General features: G+C 31.6%; 1 protein-coding gene across 1 annotated transcript in view; it reads right to left on the reverse strand.

Annotated features, from left to right (window-relative positions):
* LOC114329551 (prolyl endopeptidase) overlaps positions 1-11,941 on the reverse strand; it is a 170,945-nt gene extending 159,004 nt beyond the window's left edge. The window contains exon 1 of the mRNA XM_050641308.1: positions 11,815-11,941. The gene's annotated coding sequence lies outside the window, so the exon portion shown is untranslated. The remainder of the gene's footprint in view (positions 1-11,814) is intronic.
* Between the last annotated feature and the right edge of the window lie 421 nt (positions 11,942-12,362).

Below are 12,362 nucleotides of genomic sequence, written 5' to 3' on the forward strand. Positions count from 1 at the left end.
CCATATAGGTCCCCATAACGCTCGAGTAACTGCAAATTTAGTATACTTTCCTCCCCTACTATATATCTTGCATAAAAAATTTGTAAGTACTTAGAGAAATTAGACCATATATTTACTTCTTTATCAGACTGTGAAATTGAAAAATTTGTAGGAACCGAAAAAAACCGTTTGGACCGAAAAAATTTGTCAGAACCGAATCGAAATATTTTAACAAAACCGGAACCGGACCGGACCTAAAATTTTGAATTTTACTAGAACCAGAACCGGACCGGAACCTTTTATTTCATTTCGGTCCGGGTCCCTGTGCTGAACACGAATACGTGATCAGCACAGACACAGGAGCACTTGGTGCCTAAGACAGGTTATCTTCTGGAGTTAAAAACCTAAGAGTAATCCATTTGATTACTCCATTTGATTCCTCCGAAACTCCAGAAGATAACCTGTCTTAGGCACCAGGTGGTCCTGTGTCTGTGCTGATCACGTGTTCGTATTCAGCAACTCCCAAAAACCCATAACTAATCCGTCTGAATTAATGTAGTACCAAAGATCCTCGAAATTCCAGGAGCCCCTTTCAGTGACCTTGGAAAGCAGGTGCTCCGGGAGTCGGTTCTGGTGGCTTATTCGTGTTTAGCGACCTCAAAAACCCATGAGTAATCATTTTATATCAATTAAATGCCGAAAACCCTCGAAACTCTAGAAGATGACGTCCGTTGAAGGTCAAGGTCAAAGTAAAGGTCGCCATTGGATAGCCAGGAAAAAATCCTAGACTACTAGTACTTTTCCTTGATCCAAACTTCTACATGTTGAAAATCTTTCATACGATTGAGTTGTGCCCATGAGAACTTTTTATCAGGATGCTTCAAAGGGTATTTTCCCAAAGTATGAACGAAATCCACTGGAACCTAATTTCCATAAGGTTTGTGCGGGGTACTTTGATTGTTTAGATTCTAAACTTTAGAACATTAAAAAATCTTCAAAATTCCGATTTTTTAAAGTTAAAAAGCCAATTTGTTGCTTTGCAAATTGCAAAATAAGTGAAAATCGACATTTTTTAATAACTTTTACTAAAACTCCTTTAAAGCTTTAGTGTTTCACCCAAAGTTGGGTATTGGGGTACTTAACAAACCCTCAAAATTTGAGACCGATCCATTAATTATTTTAAAGTTATTTTATTTGTTTATCCCAGAGACCTTTTTTGCAATAACATTCCACAGAAAATAATAAAGATAGGGTAAGTCTACTAGTGCCAAATTAAACTAAGAGACTTGTACTATCAATATGTATTAAAAAAAGGATAAAAAATTATTTATTGCAGTTAAAAATCCTAATGCCAAATTATTGAAATTTTGTAGTTTAGAAACATTTAGAATAACTAAAAATATTGTCCGTAGAAAAAATCGTTTTATACATTCGAAAAGCTGTCTTTAACACGAATTTTCAAATAAAAAATGTGGCCTAGGTCAATTTGGGCCAAAGTTAGCCATGGATTTTTTCCAGCTAATTTGTTTATAACAATTAAGGAACCTCATTTATGCCATTTTAAATAATGGGATTTATATATATTTTTTTAAATTTGTACAAATATTGTATCTTCACAGGACCCCCTAGGCATTCTCAAAAATGTAGTTCAAATGGTTACTATGGGGAACCTACAAATCCATCGGTTCAAATCCATTGCTTCAAATACCGGTAAAGCAATTTCAAACTACATAATAAAATTTTCTATATCTCCGGATCTACTCAATGGATTTTGATATTTCTTTTTTTAATTTGTATGTAATTTCTACGTACCTTACAAATATGCAATTTGTTTATAAATTTATTAATTAAGAAAGAGTCTAATTTGTTTAAACAATTATTGAAAAAATAATTTTTTTCCAAAAATATATTTTTTTAATCATACTATCATAAATAAATAATAGAAAAAGTTAAAAGTAGATACACTCTAATAAATAAATGATTTTTAATAAATAATTATTTATTAAATAAAATTTATTTATTAAAGTATACCTTAACAAATGTCTAGGCAAATTGCATATTTTTAATGTGCACAAAAAGTGCATACAAATTAAAAAAAGAAAGATCGAAATCCATTTAGTAGATCCCGAGATATAGAAAATGATAGTATGTATGTAGTTGTAGTAATTGCTTATTTAGTTTTTGAACTCGTGCATTTGTCGTCTCCCAGCTCCCCCTTCACTTACCAAGACTAGTCACCATTTGATCTACATTTTTAAAAATTCGTGTAAAATACCAGCATTTCGAATATGTAAAAATATTTTTTCTACGGACAATATTTTTAAAGTTATTCTAAATGTTTATAAACTACAAAATTTCAAAAATTTGGCATTAGGATTTCTGACCATATTAAATAACTTCTTTATCAACGCAGAATGAAGTAAACACTTCTGTTGCATGTAGGTATATAAATTTATTAAAAAAATTTATCCACAAGGTAGTGGAAAATTATAATGCACAAAACGTTTTCGGTCAAAACTGACCATCATCAGTGTGAACGTCCAGTGCACAAGTATTTGAAACTAGCTACTTCATTAGGTGTAAAAACCTCTAAGTTACATTATTAATATATTTGGCATTGTAAAGTAGTCGACATTAAGGCGATGTTTTAAGTTTAATGGAATACCATGTGGATGTACCAATGGCGGCTCGTCAGAGGAGGCAAGGGAGGCTCAGCCTCCCCATAAATTTTTTACACACTCTACACTGTTTTGTTTATCATGAATCGCGAAAACAATAAGCACTCTCACTATTATACAACGTGTAAATTCCATATTATCGCTAATTATCCATACGTCCGGAGCATTAGCATTAGAACGCATGATCGCGTCTCAGTATTATTAAATATTATTGTAGGCAGGACCCTGGGTTATCCCGAGATGCATGGACGGAGCCGAGAAGCCCAGCAGTCTCCGTTGCTAATGCTCCGTGCAGCGCAACAGGCGTTTAAGGAGACCCGGTCTCCTAACAGTGGCATCTACGGCGCCATCACACGCTGCCCGGAGATATACCAAGGGAGGCTGAGTAGCTTCTCGGCTCCGTTGAGTGGTTGCGTGCGTCTCGGGACAACGAATTTTAGGGTCCTGACTAAAAATAATGAAAAATCTAAAAGTGCGAATTTTGTTATGAAATTTGGTATGTGGGGTTATAATAATATTTGGAACAACTTGCTCAAATAACTTTTTCCGATATCTCTAACTCAAAGCAAAATATCGGTAATTTATCGTGTTTTTGAATTCGCAGTAGGCCGCGTTTAGAATTAAAAAAATTCAGTTGAGTATCTTAAAAAATTTGAAGCTTCATTATGTATGGACTGCAAAACTTTAAATCTGTATTTATTTTGATATGCATAGGTATCTATTTACAAATAGATGGAATTGTTAACAAATAAACGACACAAACTTTGGTATTAAACTTTTACAATTAGACTAACTATTTTTAAAATGATATGATATCATGAAATTATGAATTAGGATGATATTATGAAATGTAAATAAAAAATGGTCAAAAAATGGAGCCTTAAATTACATTTTTGGCGCATTTTTTTGCTAGTGCAAATTTGTCTAGATATTTTACAGTTAGGTATAGCCTCCCCTATTGTAAAAATCACGAGCCGCCACTGGGATGTACTAACCATGTAGGTTAACCTCTCACTTGAGCACTATGTGCAATTTCGAGCAAGGATGAAGTACATCCACATGGTATTCCATTAATTTTAAAACATCGACTTAATGTCGACTACTTTGCAATGTCAAATATATCAATAATGTAATTTAGAGGTTTTTACACCTAATGAAGTGGCTAGTTTCAAATACTTGTAAACTGGACGTTCACACTGATGATGGTCAGTTTTGACCGAAAACGTTTTGTGCTTTGTAATTTCCCACTACCTTGTTGGTAAGTTTTAAGGATTTTTTTAAATAAATTCATATACCTACATATACACACCCAAACTTATATGGAATCACCATGTATTTCAAAGTAATATTTATTTCTTTTGAAAAAACTTGTTATTGTTGCGAAGAATAAAGGTTTTTATTGAAAATAAACAAATATATAAGACAATCGGATAGTACAGCTCGGTACGGTATAGGTTATTTGCTTGAGTTGCAAATTGAACGAAAATAAATAAACTAATTTTTGCGTCCAAAACGAAAATATGACTGATGTGGGGTTATAGAACTTACAACGAGCAAAGATTATTGGTCTTGTGGAGAAAGTAATGTTCTCAGATGGACATAGCTGCAGAGCTAGGCGTAATACAGGGCGTTCTGTCCAACACATATGCTAGGTAAGAGGAACTAGGAAATCTCAAAAATAAGGCAAGGAAAAGTCGCCAAAAGTAATAACGGATCTCCACGACCATTTAGTTGTCCAATCATCTGGAAGACACCCAACCATTTCTCACCTGCAGCTCCAAAGGCAGATTTTGGAAGCTACAGGTGTAACTGTTTCAGTTGAAACGATAAGAAGAAGAGCTCGTACCAAGAAGTATACAGCAGGAGACAGTTATGGGTCCCCGAGTTATCCAGGCAGCACAAGATTGATGGCCTAAATTGGTGTCTTCACCACCAAAACTGGAACATTGGGAATTGACAAAATGTGCTATTTTCAAAAACAGTCAGGATTTAATGTAATCAGATGGAAAATCAGATGACCCACGAAATCGTGTACTTAGAGGTCGAGGAAGACAAGCAAGAACGAAAACTGTCAGATCTGTTTACAAATATACAAGGGGAAGTGTAATGTTCTGGAGAGGAATTGTGATCCGTAAAAAAAACTTCTTTAATTTTCATCCAATCAACTTTAACTGCTCACAGGTATGTTGATAACCTGTAGTCAGGCTCTGGAGAGGTGCAACAGGAGAAATTTTAATTTTATTGCATGATAATGGACCTCTACATACCATTAGAGTGAATACAGACATCATTGAAGCAGAAGGTATCCCTTGTTTGGAGTGGCCTGCTTGCTCACCCGAGCTTAATCCTATAGAGTATTTGTGGGATATGCTTAAAAGAAAAATTAGAGCTCGACGGGATAATCCACAAAACACCGCACGGCTAATACAAGCTGCTTTTAAATGATGGAGCAACCTACCACAACAAAATGATGATAATTTGATTAGGAGCGTGCCCACGCAAACTGAAGCTTGCATAAGGACTAGAGGTGATAACACTGACTACCACAAAATACAAAAAAAATAAATAAAAACAAGTTAAACATTATTTGTTTTACATTGAAATTTTGTATGCTATATTGATTTTAAAACAACTACTTTCAATTTGTTTGTTAAATACTTTATTGTTCTATTTAATTGTTATGTATTTGTTATTAAATTGCTTTAAAATAAATTTTAACTATTTAGAATGGGAAATAAGCCACAATATTATTAAAAAATGATTTTTATTAACGTTTCGACGCCCAAATCGGGTGCCGTTGTCAAAATACAAAATACTATTAATATAAACAAAAATGTTGTTGCTTAGTAAAAAAATTATTCTAATAATTTATTTAATTTGACTCATTTATATCGGCAATTCAGATACATATGATACATTTTAAAGTAGAAGACTTTATGATGATTTATTATCATTTATCAATGATCCGGGAAAGGTTACAATTTCACAGGTCAAATTTATTTTTTATTGAACAAGACATCGTAAGTATTAAAGATTTGCTTTTCGGAATGATATCAAATTCTGATTTTGATCGAATTATTTTTAGTTTACACATAATTTATCAAAATTCATATCAGAAACAAAGAAATATACATTTAAATAAATTTAATATTCTTTTAGAACAAAATAGTACACATACTTTTGATAACCTAAATAGAAATAATGACATATTAGCGACAGTTGTCAATCTATCAAATAGACAGTTAAATGCAACGGAGAATTTGGTATTGTCAAAGGGTTTAAACTATGCTGTTACTCATCCATCTATTCCAAAATTAGACATAATTAGTTCAGTGGAAAAAATATCACAGTGTTTACCAACTCATGAAAAAGAACAGTATAGGGTACTATGTAAACTTGAATTGGAAAAGACAAATCAAATTGAACAGAACATCAGTAAAGAGGAAATTAAAGCTTTAAAAACTTTAAAAAATGATGACTCCATAACGATCCTACCAGCGGATAAAGGAAATGCAACTGTAATAATGGATAAAATACAATACGAGGACAAAATTACAGATCTAATTACAAATGGACCTTATACCAAATTAACGAAGGATCCAACGAAAACACTGGAAAACAAAATCTATAGAACTTTATTCAAATTTAAAAATGATCTAACATACTATCAAAGAAAATTAATTACACCTCATTACAGTAAGTCACCACATTTTTATGGAGTACCGAAAATTCATAAAGCGAACATACCACTTAGACCCATTTGTAGTACCATCAGTTCTCCTTGTAGTGAACTATCAAAATTTTTATTAAACATTATAAAACCATTTGCTAATAATGATGACACATTTATAAAAAATACAAAACATTTTGTAAACAAATTATCAACTATTGAGTTTAATCCAAATAATATTTTAGTAAGTTTTGACATAAACAGTTTATTTACAAATGTGCCATTAGATAAAACTTTAAACATAATCAAAACGAAATTAGAGAATGATGATACATTGACAACTAGGACAAAACTAAATGTATCAGCTATAATGGAGTTATTGACATTATGTACTAATAATACCTATTTTCAACTAAATAATGAATTTTATAAACAAAATTTTGGTCTAGCAATGGGCTCCTCTTTATCTCCATTATTGGCTAATATATTTATGGAGGATTTCGAAACTAATATCATTTCTAAACAAAATTTAAAACCCACTGTATGGTGGAGATATGTAGATGATGTGTTTTCAATATGGCCTCATAGATCAGAATTGTTGGATACATTCCTGAATATTATAAACGATCAAGAAGAGACAATAAAATTTACAATGGAAAAGGAATATAATAACACCCTGCCTTTCCTCGATGTTTTAGTCTTAAAGAAGGATACTGGATATGAGACTCAAGTGTATAGAAAACCAACACATACCAACAGATATCTCAATTACAAATCAAATCACAACATCAACGTTAAAAAGGGAATCATAAAATCCTTATATGATAGAGCCAAAATTACTTGTTCTAACGAAAATTCCTTTTTAGAAGAAAAACAATTCTTAACATCTGTTTTATTAAAAAATGATTATCCTTTATCGTTTATAAATAAGGAATTGTCAAGATTGGATCGAATGGAACAGAACAACATAGAACGGGATCCTACAACATTCACAAGAAATAATACGAGGAAAATATCAATACCATACATAAAAGGACTATCCGAGAAACTTAAAATAATAGGAAATAAATTCAACATTTCAACAACATTCAAAACAACCAACACATTGAGATCTATTCTATCTAAAACTAAACCTAACAATGAACAGGAAAGGACAAATAATTGTATTTATAAAATACCTTGTGAATGCGAACAGTTTTATATAGGTGAAACATCAAGACCATTAAACGTTAGAATAAGTGAACATCAATCTTATATTAAAAATAGAGAATTTGATAGATCTCAAATATGTCAACACGCATGGGATAATGAACATAGAGTTCAGTGGAGAGATTCAAGTATAGTCCTGAAAGAAACAAATAGTAAAAAGAGAAAAATCAAAGAAGCGGCTCTAATTATGCTAAACGAAACCAATTGTGTCGCAAATTCCTCGGTGGAATGCAGTAGGATGTGGATACCCATACTGAAAGAGGAAGTCAATAGAAAGAAAATACCACAATTAGTAAGTCAATAGTCGAGTTAGTACATATTTTATATTTTAGTATTACTTATATACCCATGTATTATTGATATTATTTATAATTTAAACAAAATTATAGTTAAGTCAGAATTTGGTATTAATTTTGAGAGTAAATTAAATGTAAGACCAAATACTTACGATGTCCGGATAGTATCACGAGGTTTTTCCTGGTTTTCCCTCGTGATTTATCATGAGATCTCTAACGCGAGAATTTTAATGTCACCGTTGCATGTGGTTGTCTTTTTAAAGACAGATCACATGCTATGATTTTTTTGTGACGGATATTCTTGAGTTGGGGTTGATTTCATGTAATCGAATGAACTATCTTTCAGTAAAGTCGTCCCAGGAACGCAACTCATAAATATTGGCAATATCATTTTAAAGTCTTCTACTTTAAAATGTATCATATGTATCTGAATTGCCGATATAAATGAGTCAAATTAAATAAATTATTAGAAGAATTTTTTTACTAAGCAACAACATTTTTATTTATATTAATAGTATTTTGTATTTTGACAACGGCACCCGATTTGGGCGTCGAAACGTTAATAAATATCATTTTTTAATAATATTGTGGCTTATTTCCCATTCTAAATAGTTAAAATTGTAAAAATGCCACAAGAAAATAGCTTCAGAACAACATTTAAAATAAATATTGTTTAATTTCATGTGTTCGTTTTTGAAGTTATACTTCTTTAGGCGCGATTGAGATTGAGGGTGAATTTATATTGATCCGAGCGCATGCGCACACCGACAGTATGGTATTAGTCGTTATACGGGTTCTGATTGGGCGTTAAAATGATCTGTCAATAATTGTTCAATATGGAGGTTATCGGAAAACAAAAATTGTATATACCTATTAGTTTTTATTGTTGTGAGGACAGAAATAAAATCAAATTTATAATTATAGTGACTTTTTAAATAGTTTTGAAAAGCCGCAGGTACGTAATTCTAAATGTTTCAGTTGTATTCCAATAAAAAATTATCTTCATACCTATCTATTTGAAAAATGTTAAAAAAATAATGTAGTTACCTATTCGTAGGCAATGCTTTAATTTACATAATCTGATTACGAACAAACTTTCTACAAATCTTCATCTAATATATCGTTTTCTTACTCTATATTTTATTGTATTTTAATTCGACAAAAATCAAACTAATAATTTGATTATAAACAAAATGTCAAAAAGTTTATGGTGTAAACGTTTAGTTTGTGTATATTCCCACATGACGTATACGCTAAGGTGGTCTAGTGGGAAATCAATCGACTCTCGTACGGCGCGATAGACGTGAAGTGGGTTCAAGCCCCAAGCAAGTTGTTATTTTTTTATTTTTTAAGATTTTATGATTGTAGTATATTATTATATAATTTTTTTCAGAAAATACGTATTTAATTAAAATTTTTGGCAACAATTATTGTTCAGAAATCATTTGTGGCGTTTTTCAATGTGTTTGTGTGTGTTTTATTCTTTTATTTTTTAATTTTTGGTATTGTTTTAATAAAAATTTTTGGAAAGTAGTAGAGAAACTGTTTAAAGTATATTGATTTCGTTGAAATCATATAATAGAAGTATAACTTCTTACGTGCGTACAAAAGTACACACATTCTTTTTTTTTTAAATTCGCACGGAATAGTAAGAAATATCAGATGATTCCATATAAGTTTGGGTGTGTGTACAACAGAAGTGTTTACTTCATTCTATGTCGTCTTATCGAAGGTATACAGCCAACTACAGGGTTTATTCTTTTTAAAGTTTTAATTTCTTTATCGTTTTTTAATACATTTTGGTAGTACATATCACTCTTCTACTTTCGTTTGACATACGCAGAATTGCTCTATCTTCATTATTTTCTGACTTATGATATTGGAAAACAAAGGTCTCTGGGATAAACAAATAGAATAACTTTTAAACTAATTAATGGATCGGTCTCAAAATTTGAGGGTTTGTTATGTACCCCAATACCCAACTTCGGGTGAAATCTTAAAATTCTAAGTTAAATTTAGTAAAAGTTATTAACAAATAACGATTTTCACTTATTTTGCAGTTTGCGAAGCAACAAATTGACTAACTTTCAAAAATCGGCATTTTGGAGGTTTTTCCATGTTCTAAAAAATTAAATTTTGTAATTTTATGTCAAATATTTAGCCTTTTAATGGGGTGCAAAAAATCGAAAAAATCGCGATTTTTGCACTAAATTGTTAATAATTAAAAAACAGACGCGAACTCTAGGCAGGAAACAGATAGGTTTTCATCCTATAGGTCTAAAATAACTAAAAAAGTTGCCAGTTATCTGGATATTTCAGTGTCCTAGCATGGTCTATTTCTTGCGTATTTCCCTGGAGTATGAATCGTACTATAAATTTTGAATAATTGACTGACTTACTAGTGAACGAACCGTTAAAGAGTCTGAATAATACAGACAGAAAAAAACCTCGATTAGAAAAATTATTCTTATTGTGCGGTTTGTCTCTGGCCTTGATTAAGGTTCATAAACAAAACAATGATTTTAAATGACTAAACCTCTTGGGTCAATACACTCAATGTTTTGAAACAAAACAGGAAATACAGAAACTGTCTCTACCCATAACTAACATAGTATACATATAGATAAGAAGGCACTTTAAGATAATCTCTAATTTTAAAATACTTCAGATAATTGTGCACTGTTTTGTTTATGGCATTATTCGGCATCTGTGGTACATCAAAATTAGTCCGGGCTGTGTCGTCGCCCCCGTAAGGTAAATTATTACGATTCGATTTGTTTGCACAAACTTACTCAAAAAGAGGTCCTTATAACAAATCCACAGGGTGCCAGGCGGTACCGTGGTCGAAAAATTGTTTAAACAATTTTTTTTTAAACAAATTCACAAAAACAATTTTTTCACCTCGAACAATTTTTTTTTAGATCATTTGGGTTATTCAAAACAATAAAGGTCTCTTGTGATGTTTCTCTAAAATTGATTGTTGTCGAGTTCTGCGCGATTTAAAATTTGAAAAATGCGAAAATGACAATTTTCAAGGCTTAATAACTCGGTTAAAAATTATTATTATGAAAGTCATGAAGTCGCCAACTCAAAGTTTAAAGCCCCCCTACAAGACCCTGAAGAAATTTTTGTCATTATTTTATTACTAAGCTGTCATTTTTAATTATTAACAATGAGCGCTAAGCGCGTATTGAGGCGGCCGTGAATGTGAGTGCAAGTGAGATGCACCGTTGGACGGCCGGAATGCTTAGCGATCATTGTTTATATAGTCCGTTCGCTAAACTCAGACACAACTGGCTAGCGATTTTAGTAAGTAATTTGGAAAAAAAATAAAAACTAATTAGTTAATAATTACTAAATAGTTAGTAATTGTGCCAATTTTTGCAAAATTGGCAAAAACAAAAAAATTACCGACTAAAATCTCTAGCCAGTTGTGTCTGAGTTTAGCGAACCGACTATAATTAAAAATAACTTAGTAATAAAATAATGACACAAATTTATTCAGGATCTTGTATAGGCGGGACTTTAAACTTTGATTTGGTTACTTCCTGACTTTCATAATGATAATTTTTAACCGAGTTATTAAGCCTTGAAAATGGCCATTTTCGCGTTTTTCAAATTTTAAGTCGCGTATAGCTCGACAACAATCAATTTTAGAGAAAAATCATAAGAGACTTTTTTTGCTTAGAATGACCCAAATGATCTAAAAACATTTGTTCGAAGGGAAAAATTATTTTGTGCATTTGTTTTAAAAAAATTGTTTAAACAATTTTTGGACCACGGTACCGCCCGGCACCCTGTGGATGTGTTATAAGGACCCCTTTTTGAGTAAGTTTGTGCAAAAAAATCGAATTGGAATAATTGACCTAACGGGGTCGGCGATACAGTCTGGACTAAATGAACTCACTTGTCAAGATTCACTTAAAATACTAAGTATGTATATAAATAATTTTTGATTTCTAGGAATTTGAAAAGCGCTTACCAATTCAGCCACCGCACTACAGATAGTGATAAACTAACAATTCTCTAGAAATGATGGAATACTATTGTACGGGTTTTTTCAACATTAATTTATTAATCTATGATAAAAGGTAGATACAACTTTTGCACAGAACAATGGACTTGATATGAATATAAAATAAATACCATACCCTTGTATCAATATTTATTTTCACGATAAAATATGCAATAAATATATTAATATTTGTCTCTGACCATGACGCTGTTTTCAGATATCTTTATTAGGTTAAATCGCAAAATTGTTTATTATTTAATAAAGTATGGAGTATCCAGGGCCCCCGCTACAATATGTGCAAAGTGTGCAATGCACACGGGCGCCATCCTTTGGGGGAGCCAAAATTCAGCGTCAAAAATAAAAAAAAAAAGAATGTGTGTGTATTTTGTACGCACGTAAGAAGTTATACTTCTATTATATGATTTCAACGAAATTAATATACTTTAAACAGTTTGTTTTAATTTTTTTTTAAACACCAAACTAATTTTGTGCTTACCGCTTTCAACAATATAAAA

This window comes from Diabrotica virgifera, chromosome 10 (assembly GCF_917563875.1).
Source record: "Diabrotica virgifera virgifera chromosome 10, PGI_DIABVI_V3a".
NCBI lineage: Eukaryota > Metazoa > Arthropoda > Insecta > Coleoptera > Chrysomelidae > Diabrotica > Diabrotica virgifera.